A 15,706-nucleotide genomic window follows, 5' to 3' on the forward strand; every position below is an offset into this window, starting at 1 on the left:
CAAAGATTTGTAGGCTAGGAGGAAGCCTGGAGTCACCCTGGATAGGGTGCTATATTGGTATGGCTGTGGCTGCCTTGCCACAGACCAGCAAGCCCTAAACCACACAAAGGAAACAGGAAGAAAATGTAGCCAGAGAAGAATCTTGTGACATTTCCACCATAATTCTTCCATTTCTGTATGGTTTTCCTTCCATGAGAAGGAAATGCCACTGCCTCACTCTTTTCTCTCCTGACCAAGTTCAGGAGGGATGGAACAACTGATCTGCTCAAAGGTAACAAATCCATCATGGCAGAGGGGACACAAAGGAGGTCAGCCAAGTGGAAAATATGAAAAGCTTTGCTGAATTTCATGGCAAAGCAGAGCCACTATGGGACAAAAGTGGAGTTATGTTTATGCTGAATCCCTTCCAATGACCGACCTAAAGCCAACTGTCTCCTTTGTATTGTCTTTCTCATGCATTAGGTATGACGTGGTCAGCAAAGTACAAAACTAAGGTGTAACCACAACTCTTTGGGAGTGTTATCTGTGCTCAGGGTCACCTCACCAACTCACACTCCAATCAGCGTGTGTGTTCCAAATGTAAGCTTTGGTCAAAAAGCACTTAGAACAGTAATGAAGATTTGGCTGTTTTCATTTATTATTATTATTATTTCCAATCAGAGACAAAAACACATTCAGAATGACTTATTGGGATGGTACATCCTTCTTGAGTCTGTGCTTCAGTGAAATTCCCACAGCAAGCAAGAGAATGGGGCGCCCTGTAATGCTGGAAAGGTTACAAAATTCCTCCTCAGAAGTGGAAGAAAAGTAATCATGTATCTCTACCCTGGCCTACCCAAAGATGAGCACCAAAATCAGACAGCAAAGGCCACTGAGAAGCAGCTTTTCATTTGCTATGGACTGCATGCCAACAAGTGACTGACAGGGACAGTAGTGTGGAGCCTGCCTGCTCTCTTGGTGCACTGCCTTCTAGCAGACACCATTTGGCCTAAAACAGGGAACTCAAAGTCATTTGCAACTCATATGATTCTTTCTTCCATGAGAAGAAATGGTGCTGTCTGCAATCTGATGTGGCTTCCAGTAGCAAAAGTTAAGACTGCAATTAACCTTGCCACCAATCTAGAAGGTTGATTCATTAGAAGGGTGGCTTAGAAACCAATGACAAAGTTAAACTTTTTCAACAGTCATTACCAAACTAGTTTGCGAATTCCCATATTAAAGCTGTAAATCAGATAAAAATTATTTGTGCTTCCTTTTCATTCACATCTCAGAAGCAATGCTATAAATTAATACTGAGCTGTGGTGAGTAACGGGTTCATACAAGTGCTCAAAGGTCTCCTACAGAAACTTAGGAGGACGTAGGCACCCTGGTTTCTTCCATAGTGCAACTACTATCTTCCACTCTAGCAGATGAACTAATATCTAGGGGAGCCATGAAGCAACATGCAGGGTGATAAAGAAAGCTGGCTAAAACATTTGCTTTTTCAAGAAAAATGTTACTGTATTACGGGTCACTCCTAATCATGAAAAGACACATGGTGGAGTTTCTACAACATTTGCATTCAACCTCGTCATCCTAGACCTTTTTCTTTTATTCAATGAAGAGAAAAAAAGGCAATTTTATAGATCATGAAGAGCAGATGTCTAAAACTGAGCAGCAGAACAGATTTGACAAGCATCTCTCTCTCTCCCTCAGTTGACCATAAAGGCAACTAGAAACCTCTGGTGACAAACTAACATGGTAATATTTGAAGCTGACTGAGGAGGAGTCATATGTGCCTATAAAGCCCTGAAAGTTTTTTGGGAGGTAGGAGAAGCCATCTGCATGGATGCATGCCATTGTCACTAGAAATCTTCAAAAAGAAACAAGCTAAGGACACCATACTGTTGCAGGCAACCAACAAGCCTCAGTTTCACTTTCATCAGCTTGCACAAAGCATGAGGTACAGTTAAATGCAATAGTCTCCTTAGCAAGCTGAAGTTAAGAGGGGAACATTCAAGCAGGAGCCACATCAACTCCAGATGAGAGCAACGTGGGGCAGGAATGGTCCCCAATAAGTCAAACTGTGTCTCCGTGTGATGGCATGCAGTGTATTTTGCTGCCAGGAGACATTCCAGCATCCAAATTTCATCCCAAGTTGACTTCGTGGGGACCGATCGTTCATATGTTACCCATCCGCGGCATCCACATGAAGGCAACACGCGGTGCGGACCTTCTCAGTGCGGACGCGGGGTCCCACCGCTCCGTACCGCCGCCACCCGCCGCGGCCCCGCCCGCCGTCGGAAGCCCCGCGGGGAGCGGCCTGCGTGACGGCGGGGCTCCGCGCTGCCCTCCGCCGGCTCCCGCCCTCCAACAGGCAGCAATCCCCCGGCCGGAGCGGGACCCGCCGCTGCTCCCCGCTTCAGCACCGCTATCGATACCCCCGGGCGCCGCCAGACCTCTCGCCCGCTCCGTCGGGGCCGACACCTCCCTCACCCCCGACTCACCTTGGCGGGCGGCTCCCGGCGCTGCTGCGAGCAGGAGGCGCGGTGGGGCGGCTCTGCGGCTCTCCCTTCGAGGCGGGGACCCTCCCGCCCTGCTGCCTGTGGGGAAGTGGGGCCGGCCCGCAGGCTGCCTCTGCGGGAGCCGCCCCAGCGCTCGCAGCTACGCCCTCCGCCTTCAGCATCGAGGGCAGGCGTCCCGCTCCTGGGTGTCCGCTCGGTTCCCAGGCGTCGGTAGTTGGTGACTCCCCGGCTGGAGGCCGCCCCGAAGGCTGTTGTGGTGAGGCAGCGAAATGGAGCTCGAGGCGCTCCCTGGCCCTTGGCCAACTCAGCTGCTGGTTTTCTGACAGAAAAGTGATTTTGGAGAGTCTGGCTACACTTTATATATATATTTATTTGTGTATTTATTAGTAACCCACCTCAAGCCAGCCAGCACATTGCTCTTACAGCATCCCATTTCTCCGTCGTTTGGGTGGTATCATGAAGTGCTGCTTTGAGGTGTGCTGAAATTTAAGTCACTGAATAGAAACACTTACAGATCATGTTAAATTCCATCCAAAGGGACATAGAAAAAAAAGAAGACCTGAAAACGTCTCTGTCTTCCATCTGAAGCTATAAAGGCAAGCATCAAATAGATAGTTCAGTGAACTAACACCAAGTTAAAAAGATGAAATTTGGAGTGCAGCAGGAGATGTGCCAAGGGTCTCATTGCTTGATTTGGTTTTAAATTCTATTCTCATACTTAGTAGCCCTCCTAAACCAATTCTTTTAGCCATTCTCCTTCAGTATCGAGGGAGCTGATAGTGAGGCACAGTGAATATAAGCGAAGATGTCTCCATCTCCAGCGTGGTTATTTCAAGTTTGTAAGGTGGTTTAGCTTATCCTTGTGTTTAGAGGACAGCTGATGGTTGGATTGACGGGTTGAGGTTTGGAACACATGATTTGAGTGATCTTCTCCAACCTTTATGACTCTATTTTAAATCACCACGCTCTGCTCCAAACCAATGAAAGAATCCTGTATTCTGTACTTCCAACACTGCTTGAGATAAAATAATTGTAGAAAAAGGTTGGTAATATTTTAATTACCACCAAATCCTGCAGAGCAAATATGTGCCGGTGCTTTAATTGCTATGAAAAAACCTATCTGATACAGTTCAGCTGTACTTCAGAACACATTTAGGGAACAGTACATTGTTCTGCCCCTGTTGCTTAAAAGCAAGCAAACAAACAAAACCAGACAAAAGAGAACAAAAAGCATTGTTTCATTGAGAAGCTATCTGTTATCTAGCAGAGATTTGCTGAGGTCAGAACTACATCTTTGACTATGCACAAATACATCCATATCTGGCAAACTTAGTAGTATTTGAAAAATAATCAGAGTTACTAAACATGAGCTCAGCAGTTTGGGAGTCAGATTCTGAGGGTACTGCGTATTCTCATTGCTGACATTCTTTGCAGTTGCTCTTTTGCCCTTTGGGATCATTATGGTACTAAAGAGAGAGGTAATTTCGAAATGCTGATTGTCAATTAATTAGTTTTTTCAACCACCCCGAGGTTAATTTTGCAATCAGCACTGTGCAATGAATACTTTGCACATGTTTAAAGACTTACATTTGATAGAGTATTTTGCTGCCAAAAAGCATTAGTTCACTTCTACATGTAACCTACCAGCAATAGGGACACACCCTGGTTACAGTAGTGGTTTTGCACTTATTTTGCTGTTCTCATAATACATGACTGAAGCATTTATATAATAATGCAGATGACATTTATTTTGGCAGTGCAAATGAGCCTTTCTTTTCTTTGTGTCTAGCTTTGTTCATTCCTGCCCTCCCCATGTGTCCTGAAATACAACTAGGAAAGCTGAATGGCAGTATTTTCCTGCCCTCCTTATACCTGGTTGTAACAGGTAGGCATCCTTCTCTCTATGGAGCAGTACAGGTGAGAAAGGCACATGTCTAGAAAATGAGGAGAAAAACATGGAAATCCCAGAAGACCTTGAATGCTTTCTGAAGTTATGGGCTGTATTCAGGAGCATGAGAGAAATTGTGCTTCAGTGGGATGGGCGGAGGCCATGATATAATCATGAAGAAGAAATGTGGTGAGGGAAATGCTGCATCAGATATGGACCTGATTAACAGTGTATCCTAACGTTAGAAAGATACTGTGTTTGTAGCAAGAGTGGGTAGAAATATGTTGTGTTTCCTAATTTGTTTTCTTGGTTCTCAGCTAAAATTAATGTATAGCAGAATAACTCCCCTGAGTTCCAGCCCTCTGTTGTGCTTTTCTCCAAAAGCTTTTTGTTTCCTAATGGAAAGAAGAGCCATGTTCCCCACCCACGTAACAACAGCATGTTTCACAGCAGTTGCATGACTCAAGGTTTGATGTGTGCAATCACAAATTGTTCCCTTCCTTTTCCTATCACTGGAAAGTAGATCACTGGGTAGATACGCTATCATTATACACCCTCAGCTTCAGGAGCGTTTTTTATCTTCACGGTTCTTGTGGATTGCATTTCTTTGCGTGTAAGTTTCCATTAAGCAGAGCAAAATTTAGAGATAAAGCAGAACATCTGTTTTTGAAAGGGAACAAACAGAAACAATTTTGTCAAACCCAAACTCCACTGACAAAAATGTAACATTTAATTACAGATACACTCCCTTAAGTCTTCTTGACTTCACTTAGTGAACTAATAAGAATGTGACTTTTAAGTCTGATCTTCATTTTCTCATAGGGCAGATGTGACGCTGTGATGTCTGGGATTTTACCTGCCGTGAGTAATGCAGAATTGGCCTCTAGACTTCATTCATGGAAAGGCTGTAGATACATAAAATTCAGCCAAGCCACTGTGGCACTGGCCAACAGTTGAAAAAGAAAAAAAGAAAATCGATCTGTTTATGAATCATGTCCTTTGTCATCCTAAAACACATAAAATCAAGATTTTTTTGGTTATCATTGAAACCAAACAACCGGAAGAACGAATGTTTTGATCATAGTGGTTTAGGCATAGATAAGCTACAAAAAAGTAGTAAAAGTCATCAGCTTAATTTAAAGCAGATGATTTCTAAATGCTGGAGTATCTTCTTTTCAAGTAGCCCTCTGTAAGCACTGAAATCTTTGGCACAGTGATTGGAAGATCCCCTGGGGTGCAGCATATAATGTCTTTCACCAAGACTGCTCTTTCAGGAAACCTTGAGGCTGCAATTAGTGCAAAGTGAATCACAGCAGCGGTCAAACTGTGATGTAAGCCAGGGCATTTGGAAAACCTGGGATCTTCCTAGAGCTGAAAGCAGAATGTGTAAGGATAATCAAGCAGCAACTACAGGTCATGTGTTCTTCCAATTAGAACGAATTCTACTGCATTTTTTTATGTTCCTTTGTGATTATACAATAATGTGGAGGACATGTACATTGTAAAACTTCCTCTGAGAAAGATGGAAAGCTCTCATTTGAGTTTGCATGTAGGCAATTACCAGCAATTGCTTTTGAAAAATCACAGTGAAACAAATCCACTAAACGTGGATGCTGGTTAACCAGTACATCACATAAATCTACTGGTTAAAAAAAAAATAAATAAAACAGCAGCTAAAATGCAAGGGCTGAAGAGCAGGTATGTAGCCAGATCAGTTTCCTTCTGCCCATTCACCTTTCCATCCTTTTCATTCTTAAATGTGCTTTCTAACTTAGGAGAGCAAAGTTAGGAACAGAGTTATTTGCCTTAGTGCAGGCAACAATGCACCAGCTAACCAGAGGAATTCTCTTACAGAGATACTGCATGATCAGGAATCATTAAGATGAGATACAACTGGTGGTATCAATGACCTAAAGCCAAGAACTGTCTTGTGAGAACGCGCCTGAAAGACAAGAAAAAGTTTAAGAAGCCGTAGAGCTATTCTGAACATTTATGTTTATAAAACAGCTAAGATATTATCTGTTGGGGACTCCGAATGGTGAGTTACTTCCCTGTAAGTGTTCCTAGGAAAGGTTATGTTAATCTGTTGCTGCATCAGAAAACTGTAGACTTCTTGTGTCCTTTTCCCTGGAAGACTGCAGCTTGGCCAATCACTGAGGTGACACCAATGTGATGAACAGCAAAAGGCAATTTATTGAAGCTGATACACACTTATATATTCTATGCTTATCGTGTACGTCCACTAAAGCTACACACATCACGGATCAATAACGTAAATACGCCCACTAGGGCTGCACAGTCACTGGTCCTTATCGTAAGTACGCCCACTAGGGCTGCATATGTCATTGGTCCTTATCGCAAGGGGAAGGGCCTAACGCGTCACAACCCGAAGCCCACATACGCCTAATACAACAGAAAACCAAAAGCAAAACTCAATCTCTATGTGGGTGAAAACCTGAAGATGAGGTTTTCAGCAGCATTTCAGCAGAAGAGCTGGAAAATCTGTACTTTTAACTACAGAATTTTCAGACAGAAACAGTTTTGAAGTTCATGACCACAGCTTAGCAACTACAGTTCTGTGCACTATGGATGATAGATTTCCATTTTTTTTTCTCCTTTTTTTTTTCCCCATTACTTTACTTCCTCTATACACAACAGGCCTTCATGTTAGTCAGTGGCTTCTCTTTCCATGGTCAGAATATGTTTAGGCAATGCTTTACATGTGTGGGCTTCATCCTGTTAAAATTTCAAAGGCCTTGATTGAAAAGCTAGATATGCCTGAGAGCAACTTTTGCTTGGATCAATGAGTTTTTGATCCAGTCTCAATTTTCCAGCTCTCATGTATAAATATGATTCTGTGCACATCCATATTTCTTGCAACTGCTTTCTGTTCTTCAAGTCAGCCCACTTCACCACTGCAAGAGCTGAACATCTAACAGAAATTCCAGCTGTGGTGGGAAAAGCTTGACTACCATAACTTATTAGCTTTATTAATCTTACAATAAATGACATTGTTTGCACCCCTAAAAGGAATCCTGTAAATGTTAAATGGAAAACTGAAATATCATCTAGCTTATTGAAAGTGCTATTTACTATTAACTAGAAAATTATAACCTGAGGGTCTTCATTTGAAAATGTCAGCATTTATTATTAATGTTATTTATTTAACTTTACAAGGCAGGCTTTTTGCTGTTGCTCAAAGCAATATGAACTAAAGTAATCTTACTGAGAAGCATTACTTTAAATTGGACATTTGATTTTATTAATGCTGTGTGTTAGAATTCACATGTATGACAACTGATATAAGCAACGATTTTAAATTTCATGCTGAAGTGAACGTAAAGGGTATTTCAAGACAAAAGAATGTGGAATTATGGAAATAAATAATGCATTTTATTCAAGATATTTGACCCTTTCCTTACTCACTTCTTTCCTTTGTGGTTTATTTCCATATCCAATTATTTTTCCCAGTTGATAAAATATTGTCATTTATAAAATGAGATTTACTCAGGTAGAATATTAGTTTGAAGATTCATTCTGCTAGAAGTTAGCCTAAGTTGAAGGGGTGTGAATGCCACCTCTGACACTGGTCTTCTGTCCATACCTCTATGCTCCTGTATGTAGTGTCTCTTAGAGCCACACTGTACAACATTTGACTGGACACAGTACACATATAGGGTGAGGGGTAAGATGAAGAAAGCGGCACTACAAACCAACTGTGCTTTCTTGTCTGACATGTAGAAGAGAGAAGTGGAGATGTTGCACCATCACTACTTACTTCCCATCAGTGTAACAACAAACTGAAGGAAAATTTCAGACTTGAGACCTATCTTTTTTCTAAAGATCCTGATAGTTCCTGCAGAGTAGATTTTAGGTGTGTATCCTTTACTTCTAATAAGGGGCCAAACTAGGGAACAGAACTCTCCTCAAGTCTCTGCCTAAATCTGGAAGAAAAAGGGGAAAGCTGAACAAATTTCATCTTCTTGCCCCATCTAGAAGGGAGGTGAATATTAAATTCATGGATTTATTTTGGGTAGGAGCTTGAACTTTCTGTCCTCTCTCCTTTGATAACCTTCCATGGCCTGTGGCTGCTGCTGGACTGAAACCAAATGTCTGCAAGCCAAACAAGAGATGAACTGAGTCTGCCCCTCATGGTGCAAAGAATTATGTTAACCCACATGTCACCTATTGCCTTTACTCAAGACTAGCATCTGACACAGTTCACAAGAGTATAAGGCAGATGGAAGATTAGTAAGCTAACAGTGCTTTCCAGAAGATGTTGGTATAGTTTTCCATAAGACACAAGTTGAATAGAGTAGAATCAGTAATATAGGAAAAAGGAAAGTTACAGTAGCTTTGGTAGCATTTCTTAACTTCAGTCAGAGGAAATGAATTCTCACTTCCCCTTCCATTGAATAAATAAACTTTCTACTTCGCACATTTGCAATACACAGTTCACATTATTTTTAGAATATGGTTATAATTAATCTATTAAATTCTGACATATTTTCCTTGTATGACAGCTTGAGTATCCACTTGCCAAGAAGCATTTATATTCTATCCCAGTAGCACAACCTTCTGATGGCTATAACAGAGCTTCCTGTGACAGCAAAGTAATCTTCACCCATCAGAAGTTAAAATCATTCAACAGCTTAAGTAATCAGCCAGAATTATATGCTTTACCAGTGTTTCATGCTCCTGGGGATGTGAGTTCCTATGCACTTTCTATGTCAGTGGCAATTTTAAGAGTTCTTGCAGGACACACAAAGGCAGGATGTGGCTTTGGTTTGAGGGTATCATTTTTGCAGGAAGTATTTCAAATGTAGCTTGCCTTAAAAAAAGCCACACAAACAACTGTTTCTTCAGTTTTAAAACTATGATAGATATTAAAGATGTTTTGGTTGATAATTTTTCTCTGAAAATGAGTGGATTATTTTCTCAAGTACACATAACAAATGACTTCAAGCTCCTAACCAGTTTTGTCCAGGATTTTCTGAAAAGGGGATATGTTCCAGTTTATGGCTGTATTTCAGCATGACAAGAATGTACTTGCCCATACCCATGCTAAGTGCATGAGGCTATGCATAATATTCTTTGATACATGAATGTGATGGCAGTTGTGAATATTTTTCATTAATTTATGCATCTACCTGCTTATTATGCCACTCATGTCCAGGTGGTGTCTCAAATCAGTGTAACACTTGGACAGAATTACACTTGTGACTTACAGACTTTGAACTAACAAAAGAGAGCACATCCAGTTTGTCTCCATTAAAACATGGCGTAGGTATGTTTGATGAAATGTGAGGGCATGTGAATTAGGAAAGTTTTTCTGTTTCTCCCAAAGCAACAGTACCTGTAAAAAATGGCTGACACTGTCAGCGTCAGAATAGAAATAATAATAATAATAACAATAAAGAAATAAAAGATTGCATCTTTGTTGCTGAAAAGTTTGAGGAAACATTGTAAATGTCTCCTAAAAATTTAATTAAAGAATTTTTCAGCATATATGAAAAAGCCAAAGACAAAAACTCCTGCTTTTTACTTATTGTAATGGAAGAAACATCACACTGTCAGTTTCTACCTCTATTTGAAAGTAGATGGAGTTTTTTCTTTGTTTGTTTTTATCCTTGTAGACAAGGGCCAGAAGCTGTCATTCCTCCAAATGGACATCTGTTTTGCTTCATATTATTGACAAACGTGAGTAGGCACAAGAAGTATGGTGCAACATTCTGGTGCAGTGTATAAGACAGACTGAGCTACCATAAGTGCACTAAGAGACTAGGTGTGGGTAAGTTCATTTTGCATCAATGCGTTGGGACTAGCACATGTAGCAAGGATAGGAGGCAGCCTGTCAGTGCATAGAGTTTCATGACTGTTGGCACAAAATTGCACAATTTATCATTCTGGGCTCTTTTAAGAGGTCTGGAGGATACCTTCTTACTCCTTGCCATACTTTAGTACCCTGGCTTGTTCTCCATAGCACCTAACTCTACATGCGTGTTGACCCTCTTCTCCTGAACTGAACTCAATTACAAAATAAGATACTTGTCAGTGTGCATGTACCTGTAAGAAAGCTGGTTATTTATACCCCGTGCTTTCTTGTTCGTGCTGAGATTTCTGCTTCTGCTCCCTTTTTTACATCAGTAATGGTATTCACAAATCTCACACTACCTCTGAACACAGCTGAAATTATTTGTGTACTCTTCAGTACTACTTTTGCTTACTTTCAAATGAGGTGCCTTTGCAGCAGCATTTAGATAAGACCCAACTGACATAGATAGATAGTACATACCGGTAGCAATAGTAAAGTAGTAGGAACACATGCTCCACTGTACTTGGATTTTAAAACGACTTTCTGAAAAGGCTTTCCGGAAGTTTCAGGTGTGAAGAATAAAGCACGGAGGCTCTAGGAAATTTTAATGAATGGGCAAAGGAAGGATGGGAACAAATGAGTCCATAATGAAAGAAAGGTCATGGGAAGTATGGAGGGTACCTGTAGGAGCCTGAAAGTGAAAGTAAGTGGGAAGCCAGAGCCATACAAGGAAGGCAGAGACTGGTATTAAAAAAAAAGGGGGGGGGAAATGGGTATAGAAAAAAAATATTCTTCTGAGCAAGAAAAAATAAACAACAATGGAAAGACCACATCTTGAGACAAAGGATAAAGATACGAAATGAGACCCTTGCATCAAGAATCTATTTTAGAGTTATCACAAAAAATGAATCAGTAAGCTCAAGACACGGCTGATCTGCCAGGATGTAGATGGGTCAGAGGTGGTGTGCACTTTACAGAATGGAAGGAAAGCGTTCAGAAGCAAATATTTTTTCCTATATCTCTTTACTGCTTCACCTTTTTCTTAATAAAGACAACTTGAGCTCAATTTGACAGCTGGATAGAGAGACAATTTGAAAAGCATACATTGAAAGTGAATTGAGAATGTATAAGAGTGCATTTGAAGTAATTCAGTAACCAACACACACTGATTTTTGAAGAAACCAATGTTTTCACTTACGTTATCTGTACTTGATTTGTTACTTATGAAAAACCAAGTCTACACTTTGTTCTGCTGGTAAGGAGTTTTGAAAAGGCAGTAGAACTTTCAGAGAGCAGTAGGAATGGATATTTTATGTGATCACACTCCAGAAAAGTCTTGAACATTTGCATCTTTGGAAGTATGTCCTTGTCTCATAACATGAAGATAGTCTTGCTTTACAACACTACATACCACTTTTCCTCTTTTACGATTATATAAGATAAAACGTATAGTTCTTTTCCAGAGATGAAAAGATACATAGCTATAATCTCTCTTGTAGGTTTCTTTTCCTCTAGTAACTGAGGGTCTCACGTTCTGTGACATATCTGCCCTAAATGTTACTATAAAAGTAACTTCCTCTTTCTGTTAAAATACAAAAGACTGGTACTAAAGCAATGGAGAGTGAAGGAACTAAACTAGAGTTTAGAAGACCTCAGTTGGTTTTCCAAGTCTGCCACTGGACATTTACAGACAGATTGCTAAAGGTGTTTACAGCCACCTAAAGCTCAAAAAAGATCTAGTATCAAATTGGATTGCATGATCATATTTGTGACCCATTAGCTACGTGATTGAGCCCAAATGCTTGAAGATCTGCACAACTGCCTACGAATCAGATCCTTACGGGTAAAAAATGGAGCAGGAATAAACACTTCCATAGGTCAGAGATGTGTTCTGAACACACAGTTGCTGGACTATGACCTATAAACATTGACCACGTATGTATCTCCAAGGGCTAGACAGGGAATTTAATTACAGCACAAAAACTGTAACACGGATCCTGAAATAACTGAGCAAACACAGGACTTAAGTGAAACTGGTGTAGCACATGAGAAGAAAGATGCAGATATTCAGCTTGCTCAATGGTCTTTTTCTTTATAGAAACAGCATTACTGCCAGGTTAATATTATTTCTAGAGACAGAGGCCAAAACAAACACTCTTCTTGGACTATCTGATGAAAATCTATCTTGCGTAGAATAAACTCAGCTGGGTCTTGATCAATCGGTGTTTGAAACATTTCCAGGTTGACTGTTAATGTGTTTCTTTGCCAAAATTTTAAGCTTTAAGTTTATTTTAGAACTACATTGTTGAGGAAGAAAGTCTTTGTAACTGATCCTGGCCTATTTTTAGGATTACCAAAATAAGGCTTTGGGTCTTTAAGGTGGGCAAGCAGCCATACTGAAAGAAAAAAATAAAAATAAAATAAAATCCATAAACGTCTCACAGCTTGGAGCAAAGATCAATGTAAACTGTTTACAAAGAGTATTTGAGAGACCACCAGGCACCGGGCACTATGAAGAAGAAGAATTAGAGTTACTGTGCAGAAATCTGCACTAGTAACCAAGGAACATAATTTACTTTTCTCTTATACAGCAAGAGAAAACATTCTTACTGACAGAAAGACACTAAGACAAGCTAATATGAGAGCTCTTTGTTGTAACTGGTTATATAGTGGATTGCAAAACACACTGAAAACCTGATACATGCCTGCAATGAATCTCTTTCACACAGGGTAAATGAGTATTAAATCTACAGTACTCAGTAGGGTAAACAGTTTGGATTTAATTGTTTTATCCTGAATTGAGATGAAAAAAATCTAGGCTTGCAAACAGAAATGCACAACAAAACTGTCAGCTGGTACAATGATGTCTATCTTTGCCATTCATGATGATGTCCTTCATTTGGCATGGCTGAAAAAAGTCCCAGTATATGAAAAGCCTTCTTAATTAGTTTTCTTTTGATGAAGCAAGATAAAGAACTGAAAACATATAAATTTAGGATGGTATCACTCTTGCACTGTTTCTCCCCTTCTTAGTCCAGAAAACCGGAAATTATCCTGAGCTGAAAGAAAGGAAAATCATCACCGTAGCAATTATTACAACTGTAATTTTCTTCCCATTTTTGCCCCGAAGGCCAGAGGAACCAACATGCATTTCCATCTTACTTGTAAATCTGTGGCCGCATTTTTTTTATTGAAATTGTAATATTATATGTTGTGTGCAGAAAAATGTTCTGTCTTCCTCTTTGTTCTTTTAGGCAGCCTCAACACTGAATGGTTGTATTTTTCATCACTAGTGAAATACAGGCCATGCTCACATTTTTGCCATTTTAAATTCCAGATTCAAACCCTCATTTTTAACAATAATTGTACTGCTGTCTAATATGAAGTAGAAAGATTGTCAGGACCATCCTTGCTGTGTCTCTAATGTGGAATGCTCCTGGAAGGTTTCAGAACTAATACTTGCCTTGGTTAGATTTAGTTTCCTCATTGTTGGCTGGTATTTGACATATTCACTGTTTCTGACTGTTAGACATGAATTTGTAAGGAGAAGGAATGTATATGCTGAATTTTTTTTGTTTTAATTTTTTTCTCATAAGAAGAATAATCTTAACAGAATCCAGAAGCATAGAAAGATGCTCTTCTTTTCCTACCTCCACACTTGGAAGTGAATGTTAGATGTCTTATGTTGATTCTGTTTATACCACAAGTCAGAAAACAACACAAATACTCTGTGCCAGGCCAAACCTTTTCCTATTTATTTATTTTTTTTAATATTACTTTTGTGATTCAAAGACTTCTAAAGGAAAATAATCCAATGTTGTACCCATCTAGCTCCACACTTGTTTCCTGCTTTGGTGTTCTACGCAAAAACTTAACACCATTTAAAACTCCAAATACTTTACCATTTACTTTAACATAGTCAGAATTTTTTCCTCAATTTCTACATCTGTTTGGTTTGAAAAATATTTCCTTTAATCACCATCTTAGTTCCCTCAAGGCTCTTTGATGTACCAAGACTAGTTGGTACTTTTTAGTCCAACCTATACCATACTTAAATATGTTTACTTCGGTAGGGGCCACAGAGTTTTGATGGGTGGTAACATGCCAGTGATTTATTCTATACCAAATATTTAACACATAAGCATATACAAAAAAGTAGCTTTGCTAAGGCAGAAAAATAATACTTTCATGACTTAGGAAATGTCAGAATTAAGACTGCTTATGTAAACTCAGTTCTGCCACATTATTTGCATACGATATATAGTGTTTTATATGGCCTCTGCACTTTTTTCAATAGACATCTGTCAGAGGCAAACACCTTCCAGGGTGTATCAGCCCAAACAGTTAAAAACTGGCAGAAGTATAAAAAACGCGAACCACATCTAAAAATGGGAAAATGGGAGACAGCTTTGCTAGTAAGTGTTACTTTCTACTATTCCTGTAATGAAAAAGAGAGCCAACAGCTTAGATTTGAGGTTTTCCTCTAGCCATCATAGCTAGATGTCTAGTGTGTATTTAAGGGATCCCATTCTACACTTCAGAGTAGACCAAATGTACTTTTAATATGATGCACACCTTCCTCTGTTAATAAAAAAACTTCATTATGAAGTCTTGTGAAAAGAACGGGGTTTTCCAAAGCATAATTCTAGAGTTGCTCAAGAGAAATCTTTCCTTACTCTGTCTGTAGTTTCTACTGCCATGATCTAAGTGCTCTGCAGAACTAGACGGAATCTTTGTTAGGGTGGTTTGTTCAGGAGAATTTATGCATTTAACTCTAAGCCTTCAAAGCAGAATGCAGAAATCTCTACCCAAGAGATATTTTCTATCTAAGCATGAATATGTTAACAAGTACCTGTGTTGTTAGTGCTCACGTGTAGCATTGCTGAAGCAAGTGCAAGCAGCAATTAGAACAGAAGTTGACCCAGTGCTTGTTTGAGGAGGCTGACCCTTGTAGGACCTAACTAGTGCTGACCAGCCAGCCAAGCCTGAGATGTTTTCATCATTGTGTCATCCAGCTACAAATGCAACTCTTTGGAAACACCATTCAGCTGGAATGCTTTCTGTCTAAAATTGCTGGTTCATTGGGAATTAAACATTACATGAAAGCTTATCTCAGCAAGTCTTATAATGCAATACAGATAACTCTTGATAGTTCTCTGCTGGGTGGGTTGGCTGCCAGGTTTCCTTTTGTCAGACCCTTGCCTGTATGATGATCTCTTCCTTGACTCATGGACCTGAGGAGTGCAAGGACCTCCTGGGGCTCAGGATCTCATTGCTCTAGAGAAACCTGTTAGCTTTTGGAAATCCACTGAATCATTGATTTTCAAATAAATTGATACTGGAATGCCTATTTCCCAGGCAATGTTTTAACAGTTTTTATTCTAAAAAGGGACTAATTAGGCTTTCAAAATGGTGCGATTTCTCAGCAAATGCACACTGAGATCTGTAATCTGTTCAAACCACAAGGGATTTTTAAGTACTCGTGGCATGCTCTAGCT

General features: G+C 39.9%; 1 protein-coding gene across 1 annotated transcript in view; it reads right to left on the reverse strand.

Annotated features, from left to right (window-relative positions):
• The window catches only part of APBB1IP (amyloid beta precursor protein binding family B member 1 interacting protein), a 48,651-nt gene extending 46,051 nt beyond the window's left edge, over positions 1-2,600 (reverse strand). Inside the window, exon 1 of the mRNA XM_015853237.2 lies at positions 2,488-2,600. The gene's annotated coding sequence lies outside the window, so the exon portion shown is untranslated. The remainder of the gene's footprint in view (positions 1-2,487) is intronic.
• Positions 2,601-15,706: the final 13,106 nt, after the last annotated feature.

Source organism: Coturnix japonica, chromosome 2, assembly GCF_001577835.2.
Source record: "Coturnix japonica isolate 7356 chromosome 2, Coturnix japonica 2.1, whole genome shotgun sequence".
NCBI lineage: Eukaryota > Metazoa > Chordata > Aves > Galliformes > Phasianidae > Coturnix > Coturnix japonica.